Below are 8,890 nucleotides of genomic sequence, written 5' to 3'. Positions count from 1 at the left end.
CTATTGGTCTGTGGTTAGTGTAGTGTGCACATGTGCAAGGCAGCTGCTGAATCTCTCCGTGCACGCCCCCTGCTGGGAGGAGAAGAGAATGACCATAAGTATTTTCAGGCTGTCACGGAGACAGAGCTGGTGGGCAGCTGGTCCGACTGAGACTTGTCTCCTGCCCCTGGCTGGACAGAGATGGGCTTGGTACACAGGTCTGCAGGTGTTCTCTCTCTCCATCACACCACCACAAGCCCTGGTCTGCTTGTAAGCCACACCTCTAGACCCACATTCCAGGATCAGAAACTGAGGTCTGAGGAACAACCCTGTGACTGGGAGGGAGACTGAGGGACAAAATAAGAGGTAGAAGGCCTATGTCTGATCTCCTCGGGAGTCTCTCAGACATTGCGCCTCTTCCTCCTGCCTTGAACCAGACTTGGCAGGTAGCAACTTCGGTTACAAGGTTTAGGATTCCAGGAAGCCAAACGTCACTAAAATGAGGGATTGGGCCTAGGTGAAGGTTAAAGGACAGAGCTCTGATGAGGAAAGAATTCAGGAGCCTTCAGCAGCCCCTTAATCTCAATGCTCCTTGCATTCACACCCTGTGGTCTGCCCTATGTTCCATGACCTGCCCTCTAGGGGGCCTCGGCTCAGTTACTGTATTTTATGATCCTCTGTAAAGGAGCTCTACTCGGATAACCTTGTTGGTGCAAGGCCCTTGATGGGCAGCTCAGGGGTCCTTTCCGGTAGATGTTCCAGGGCAGGATAGCAGGCAGTAGTGGTGGTCACTAGGGGACCCTGACAGCAGCCATGCCACATGTCAACACACATACTTCTAAGGGCACTGACACTGTCCTGTCTCTTACAGTCTTGGGTGAGGCCCTACCGATCTCATCAAAGCTACGGCTCCTGCGTATGATAATTGAGCAGGCCAGTTCTCAGTTCTAGTTCCTGGGGATCTGTGGCCCATGGCTGTCCTTCCTTAGGCATAGCCTATAGACTGCTTGCCTAGTGGGGACAAGAAGGCAGCACAGTACACTGCCCTAGGGAAGTCAGTGAGAGAATAACTGTTGTGACCCAAAGCAGGTGTGTTTAAGGCTTGGTCTCCAGGTAATGGTGTGAAGAGGTGCCAGAAACTTCAAGGGCAAGGCCTGAGTTGGAGGAAGTATTAATTGATGGTATCCTCTAATGAGCATATCTAGGCCACAGTCCTTCCCCTCACCAGCACGGTGGTGCACAGCTATAATCCCGCACTCGGGAGGCAGAGGCGGCAGGCTTGAGGCAAGTCAGAGTGTAGCACTGCCTCCACAGTGAGGTGAGCTCACCAAGAAAGTTAAAACATCCCGTTTAGATGAGGAAAGGACAAGGCTTTCACCACTTGCTGTCAGCACTGGACCAGAAGTCTCAGTTAATACAGTAAGATGAGGAGGACTGGAGAGGTGGCTCAGTGGTTACAAGTACTGACTGCTCTTCCAGAGGTCCTGAGTTCAATTCCCAGCAACCACATGGTGGCTCACAACCATCTCTAATGGGATCTGATGCCTTCTTCTGGTGCATCTGAGGACAGCTACAGTGTGTATGTATGTGTATACACGTACGCATGTACACATACACACACACATTCATATGAGGAAAGGATAGAAAACACACACAAAGTAGAAAGGAAAAGATAAAACAGTCCTTGTCTGCAGATAATGCAATTGTCTATGTATAACATTTAAAACTTGAACTGTAACTGCTCATGAGGAGGGACAGAAAGGCCAGGAAAATCATGTGGAAATGAGAAAGGGCAAGAAGATTCCCACCCTGGATCCAGCTGAAGCCTTTGCCAGCAGCAGGGGAAAATTCCAACACAATTAGCAACTACTTGAGACGTCTCCCTTCCCAGCCCCGAGCCTATTCTCTAGGAAAACCCATTCTCTAGGAATCTTACCAAAACCTCCTATTGACAAAGGCAGGATGTGTCCAAAACCCCTTAAAAAACCCTGGTGGCTTCTGGCTTCACAGTGCCAGCAAGCCATCACTCATGGCTTTTATTCTATGAGGAAGAGAAAGTAAAGATGGTTTCACCACCTTCTGAGATGTAGCTTGAGAGTCAGCTAATAACATATATGGCCAATACTAAGACAGCTAACTACTTATACTTTTGTTGGAGAAGCCTGTTAAACTCCACTGAACATGTCTCTCCTCAGGTCTGACTTCTGGGGCCCCAATTAGTCATCCAGGGTTAGGAACCAGAGGAACCACTGAGTTTCAGGATTCCCCACCTCATCCTTGGGCTTAGGGGCAGTAGGAGGAAAGGCCCCCAAACATGTCCATCCAGGGAGGGACAGAGATAGCAAAGACCTTTAGGAGTTCACCTGGCCCAGTGCCAGAGGATTAGGCAGAGTCCCCAACAGAGGAGGAATTAAGTTGTATTGGGGAACTGGAAAGAGTCACAGAGACAAAACTATTGACATGAACTGTCTTGATAATTTTAGTAATGCATTCAAGTTGCCTTATGTTTAAAATATGAACTGCTAGCTGCATATGGCTTTTTATTTTGTCATAACTTAATTACAGTAAAAAATACAGATTCTAGATGAGTTAGCCTATTACAGGCACTCCATAGCACCACACGGTCACAAGGTGGCATAGCCCAGATACAGAACATATTCACCAACACCAGAAGTTCCATTGAGTCACCCAGAAGGCATTGGAGAGTCGGAGAGTGGGACCTGAGGGCTGAGAATAAGAGAGTGGAGGGAAGGACAGAAACTCGGCAGACAGCCACACTTCCACCCCTCCAGTCCTGTCCTGTAACCACTTAGCTGCTAACAGATTTAAATCCCAATGATTCTCCAGCGCCCAGTCCCTGGGAAAGAACGTCAAAAGGGACTGGGAAAATACCGAGATGAACCAAGTCTAACACCGGAGTTTAATCCCCAGGACCCATGCGATGGAAGGAGAGAACTGATGTTTAAAAGTTCTCTGACCACCACATGTATGGCACGGTGCATCCATGTCCCCACCAATAAATGAATGACTTTAAAAAGAGGAGCAAGAGGGCTGGAGAGATGGCTCAGTGGTTAAGAGCACCGACTGCTCTTCCAGAGGTCTGGAGTTTAATTTCCAGCAACCACATGGTGGCTCACGACCATCTGTAACAGGATCTGATGCCCTCTTCTGGTGTGTCTGGAGACAGATACAGTGTACTCACATACATAAAAAAAAAAATAAGTAAATAGATCTTTTTTTAAAAAAAGAGAGAGAAAAAGAAAAGGAGGAAGAGGAGGAGGAAGAAAAAGAGAAGGAGGAGGAAGAGGAGGAGGAGGAAGAAGAGAAGGAGGAGGAGGAGGAGGAAGAGGAGGAGGAAGAAGAGAAGGAGGAGGAGACGGAGACGACAGACAGGAGACCAGGCAGGATGCCTGGTCTGGGCGGGTGAAGCTCCGTCCTTTGCTTTTAGAATCGAAGGTTTGGAGATCACTGGCAGCTCTACAATATGCCCACCCACCAGGTCTGGCTATAATGTGAATTTCAGCAAAACTACATTGTTCTCTCACAAAAGCAAGCAAAACAAAATAAAACAAAAACCCCCAAACAAGATAACTCAAGCACACTCCTAAGATCCCAGCAGGTTCTAGGCGGCAAAAAAAAAGAAGGTGCGGTCCTAACTGTATTGTCCCATGAGCAGTGACCGTCAGGAGCTCAGACTGACTTTCACGCTTCAGCAAACATCCTGACGCTTGACACTGCCCCTGGAGTTCAAGACAGTGGACCCGAAGCCTACACTGGTTAAGAGAAGCCGGAAGCTCAGCCGTGGGAAGCTTAGCCGTAAAGAGAGAGCTCTGTGATGAACTCCATCTCGTTCCTCGGCTCTTTCTGCTGGATGCGTCTGAGTTGATGACGCGCCCTTTCTGCGCTCATTTGTTCTTGGAAGCCTCACCCAAGGGGACACTCTGCTCTGTCCTGAGACCCTTCCTATCGGAAACTCCAGCAGATAGCCTCAACAGGACTTCCCCCGCTGCTCTCTGCTGGGTGTTCTTCTATCTAGCTACGCACTTAACAAACTTATTCATTCAAAATGGAAAAAAGAAGCTATTCTAGACCATTTTCTGGACTGCATACACATAACAGGCATATTTGGTAGGCTTTCCGAGATGCTATTTCTTATAAAAATGAAAGAGGACTTAGAGGACGATGGTAAGGCTGGTGGTCCAGGGAGTGATGGCGCCCGTGACACCCAGCATCCTGCGCACCAACTGCTGGGATAACAAGGGCATCCTGTCTTGTGCTTCTGAAACTCTGCAGTGACTGGGTCAATATGTAGAGACTTCAGGGTCTCTGTGCACTTTCTTTTCTGCTTTTTCTTGTTTATGAAGACTGTTCACTGGTCAAGGTCACCGCCATCTCCACAGGCTTTTGCTAGAATGTAAAACTTCCTCTGTCTATGAGATCACAGGGGGAGACAAGAAAACAGGGGAAGGTACAAAAATCCAAGCAATGAAGAGATTTACCTGAGGCCTGCATAAGGGAAAAAATATATATATCTATAAAAATAAGGTACAAATAAATAAACTTTTTTTTGTTTTTTTGTTTTTTGTTTTTCGAGACAGGGTTTCTCTGTGTAGTTCTGGCTGTCCTGGAACTCACTCCGTAGACCAGGCTGGCCTCGAACTCAGAAATCCACCTCTCTCTGCCTCCCAAGTGCTGGGATTAAAGGCGTGCGCCACCACCGCCCACTATAAATAAACTTTTAAAAAAAAGACAAGAATTCTAAAAGGGAGCAAAGTCTTCATAATTAACTAACTTTTGGTTGCATTTATCCCCAAAGGGATTAAATCAATAGATCAGAAGTGCCCTATAAGGGCACATGAACAATTTAAGGTCTGAGTGTCATGTTTGTTATATTGGTAAGTTGTAGTGAGTTGTTTGAGCTCTTTGGGATGTTGACTGTGGAAACAGGGTTGTGTGCCCCCCCCCCCAATACTTGGTTTCCAATCCAAGCACGTTTATGTCAAGTGTCTTTCAGGGGTCCTGTCTGGGGATGGGCTGCCCCACCTGTAACTTGATCGAGAGGAAAGAGAAAGCAAAACACTGTGCCTGGGGGTAGCCCGTTTCCAACAGAGCTTCCTTACCCACTGTTCCCCCCATGGTTTAAAGGTGCCTGCTCTGGGGGAGAGAGGCTAACCCTGCAGCTGTGTGTCTGATCAGGAACTCCAGATGACTGCCTTAACCTCCCCCAGTGGTTTCTGCCGGGTGTTTGTAAGCCGTTGGTTGGATAATGTTTCTGCTTGTCGTTTGTTCTTCTGCTTGGAAGCCTCATGTGTGGGGACTCTGCCTGCTTGGGACTCTGAGGAGCTCCAGCTTACTGCTATAGCAGGGTTTGCCCGGTCCATTTCTGCTGGATGATTTGAGTACCTGGTTTGATATTTTGCTCTTTCCCTCTGAGTCATTTATTGATACATTGATCTGAGTCATTGATTTATTGATAAGTAATAAACTTACTTATTCAGAACCAAAAGATACTATTATATATCATTCTCAGGACCACACAGACAGCTACCTTAGACAGACGAGGCACTGATATTAACCAGGGGATGTGTACTTATGCTTTCTGCCCTGCTGCTGTGCAGAGAGCCTGTGTGACGACTGTATGACCAGTGGCGGTCTCTACCACAACCTGTCTGGCTCACCGTCCTTCCCTCTTTCGATCCTTGTATCAGAGATTCTGCTCCCTGGGATCACATTCCAAAATAAATTTGCTTGTAGGTCTTTGTCTTAGTCTCTGCCTTCAGAGGACACAGGCCAAAACAATCCTTGCAACCACTCTGACAGATGTTTTTTTATTTATTTAAAAACAGACACAAAACATAGTCCTGGTTGGTCTAGAAATTGCTGTGGGGACCAGGCTGCCCAAAACTCAGAGTTCCACTTACCTCTGCCTTTCAAGTCCTGGGATTAAAGATGCATGTAACCAATTTGGTTTGACAGACTACTTTTATATTCCCATTTCACAGAGGAGGAAGCTGAGAAGAGAAGTTTCAGCATCTATCAAAGATCCTTTGGAAGGTAAGGAGCAGGACCACTGGGCACAAGGGTTCTTCTGTGAGGGGGAGAGCAGGATGGAGTTCTAGGCACCTGACATTGAGGCCTGGCCCTGTGACTTTGAACAGCTTACCCAGGATGTCTCAGGTGGTTTATGGGTGACAGAGGGGCAGAGGCACCCCACCCTGCATGGCTGGAGTACAGATTAGAGTGGCACAGGCCAGGAATGGCTGCCCCTTCGAGGTGTGTGTGTGTATGTATGTATGTATGTATGTATGTATGAATGTATGTATTTGTGACGAGTTCCTCTGTGTAGCTCTGGTTGTCTTGGAACTCAGTTTGTAGACCAGGTTGACCTCAAACTCACAGAGATCCAACTGCCTCTGACTCTGGAGCGCTGGAATTAAAGGTATGCACCACCACGGCCTGGTTAGGATTCATATTTTCTTTCTTTTTTCTTTTTCTTTTTTTTTTGTTTTTTTGAGATAGGAGGATTCATATTTTCAATCTACACAAATAGTTTCTGAGGAAGGCAATTAGAAGTTAGGGCCAAAGATGAGAAATTGGCTCCTGTGGGCTGGTGGGATGGCTCAGCGGGATACAGTGCTTATAGTGAAAAGCCTGATGATCTAAGTCAGGTCCACAGTGGAGGGAGAAAACTGATTCCTGGAGTCACTGTCTTAGGTCCACGTACACACTGCAGCGCTGTGGCATGCACGTGCCTAAACATTACCCCCCAGCCTGTCCCCCGACACTAACAAATACATCTTAGAAAGAGACAGAAATCAGTCACTGAAAGTGATGTCTCTTGTCAGAGATCACACAGAATTAAGTAACAGGCCAGAACCAGCCTGAGGCCTGGCATCCTCGTTCCTGACCCATCTGCAATCCTAATCCCATTACTCTCGAACCGCTTTGCAAGAGGTACCCAGGAGACAGAAACTATTTTCCTGCTGGAGATGTGGCTCAGCTGAACGAGTGCTGCTTCCTTGCATGCATGAAGCTCTGGGTTCCATCGGGAACACTAAATGTAATCTTCATAATTGTAAGTTCCTGTAACCTCAGCACTCAGGAGGCAGGAGAGTCAGAAGTTCAAGGTCGCCCTTGACTACATACAGAGTTTGGAGTGAGCCTGGACTAAAGGCTTGTATCGAGGATTTTGATGATTTTCTTTCTTTCTTTTTTTTTTTCTTCTTTCCTTCCGTCTCTGTGTTTCTGTCTCTGTCCTGTTCTCTCTCTCTCTCTCTCTCTCTCTCTCTCTCTCTCTCTCTCTCTCTCTTTCTCTCTCTCATTACTTCCGGGGTTGGACAAGAGCTGCTAGTTCCTAGTTCCGTTGGCTTCCATTGGCTCTGGCTTTTCCTTTGCTGTGTGACCCTAGCTCCAAGTCGCAGAGGCAAGGTTTAGTCACGGTCTCCCTTCCCCCTGCAGCAAACTGCTTAGCCCCAGGAGGGGCCCTCACATCTGCGGAAGAGACCCTGCCCTCTTTTACTCAAGCCATGACTCCTGAGGGAGACCTTTAGTTCCTGCCCTGCCCAAGCTGGGGGAGGGTGACTTCACATTCCAGGTCTTCAAGGCCAAGACAGGGACTTCTTTGGCTGAATTTACAGCTCCACCCTCCATGTCCCTCTGCCTGTGGACATGGGGCCCCATCCTGCCTTCCCAGCTGCACAGAGTCTTCCTGATTTCCTCACTTTGGGCTCCTCCCCCACTCCCCCACCCCCACCCCCAGTAAGCCCAGGGCTTCCTACTGGGGCTGAGCCCTTAGTTCGGACTCTGGAAAAGGAGCTCACTGACCCAGAGAAGGAAGGCCGAGGCATTTGGTCTGAGTCTGGGGTAGAAGTGATATGTGGGCTCCAGGAAAGAAATGTAGACGTGAAAAGTGGGTACTTTTAATTGACACTGACTATTATTTGTTATTGAGTCTGACAACCACTCCCACTTCGTGTGTGTGTGTGTGTGTGTGTGTGTGTGTGTGTGTGTGTGTATTTTATTCAGGATCTCATTCATGGATCCCAGGCTGGTCTCAAACCTGCTCTGTAGCCTATGATGGCCTTGAAACTTCCGATCTTGATTCAACTGGGAAAGCTGGAGTCGCAAGTGTATGCTACCACACCAGTTTGCGCCCAGGCTCCTTGTATTTCAGCCCCCTAGATTCTCAATGTAGGTGACTGCGCTTGCTGTACTGTTCTAAAGTCGATGCTGGTTTCACTGCTTATAAACAGGGAGACAGAGACCCCTGAGGGAAGTTAGGAGTTATTTATTTAGTTTGGAGGACTTAGAAGGGACTAGGGTGAAATAAAGGTTGGAAGGGAAACAGGTAGAAGAGCCCAATAAAGGGGGGGGGGAGAAGAAAGAAAGAAAGAAAGAAAGATAGATAGATAAAAGAGAAGAAATATGTCAACATGCACCACATGCGTGTGTGGTGCTGGGGAGGTCAGAGCGGGCGTTGGATTCCCTGAAACAGGAATTATAGACGATAATGAGAAGCCGCATGGGCACTATGGACGACACTCAAGTCCTCTCCAAGAGCAGCAAACGCTCTTAAGCACAGACCCATGTCTCCAGCTCTTTGAAGAGGGTTTTCAATCCATCTCGGTCTTCTGTTCCCATAACCCCATGAGGTGGAAGAAAAGTCACTGGGACCCCCTAGAGGATGACCAGCCCAAAAGGACAGGGACATGAATGGTCCTGGTCACCCACCACGCACCCAACTTCCTGCAGAGCCTGGAAGACTGCAATGGGTCAGGATCCTCAAGGGCATCGGGGGTGAGAAGCCCAAGGTGGGGTAGGGGAGCCGGCACCAAGTGGGAGGAGAACCGCCGAGCCCTCTCTGAACAAAGACTGGGTGGGCGGCGGCTTGAGTCTCCGCACCCCGCCTCCC

The sequence above is a fragment of the Grammomys surdaster genome, unplaced genomic scaffold, assembly GCF_004785775.1.
Source record: "Grammomys surdaster isolate TR1022 unplaced genomic scaffold, NIH_TR_1.0 134, whole genome shotgun sequence".
Taxonomy (NCBI): Eukaryota; Metazoa; Chordata; class Mammalia; order Rodentia; family Muridae; genus Grammomys; species Grammomys surdaster.
The sequence above is the reverse complement of the archived record's forward strand: the minus strand, read 5'-3'. Positions refer to the sequence as shown.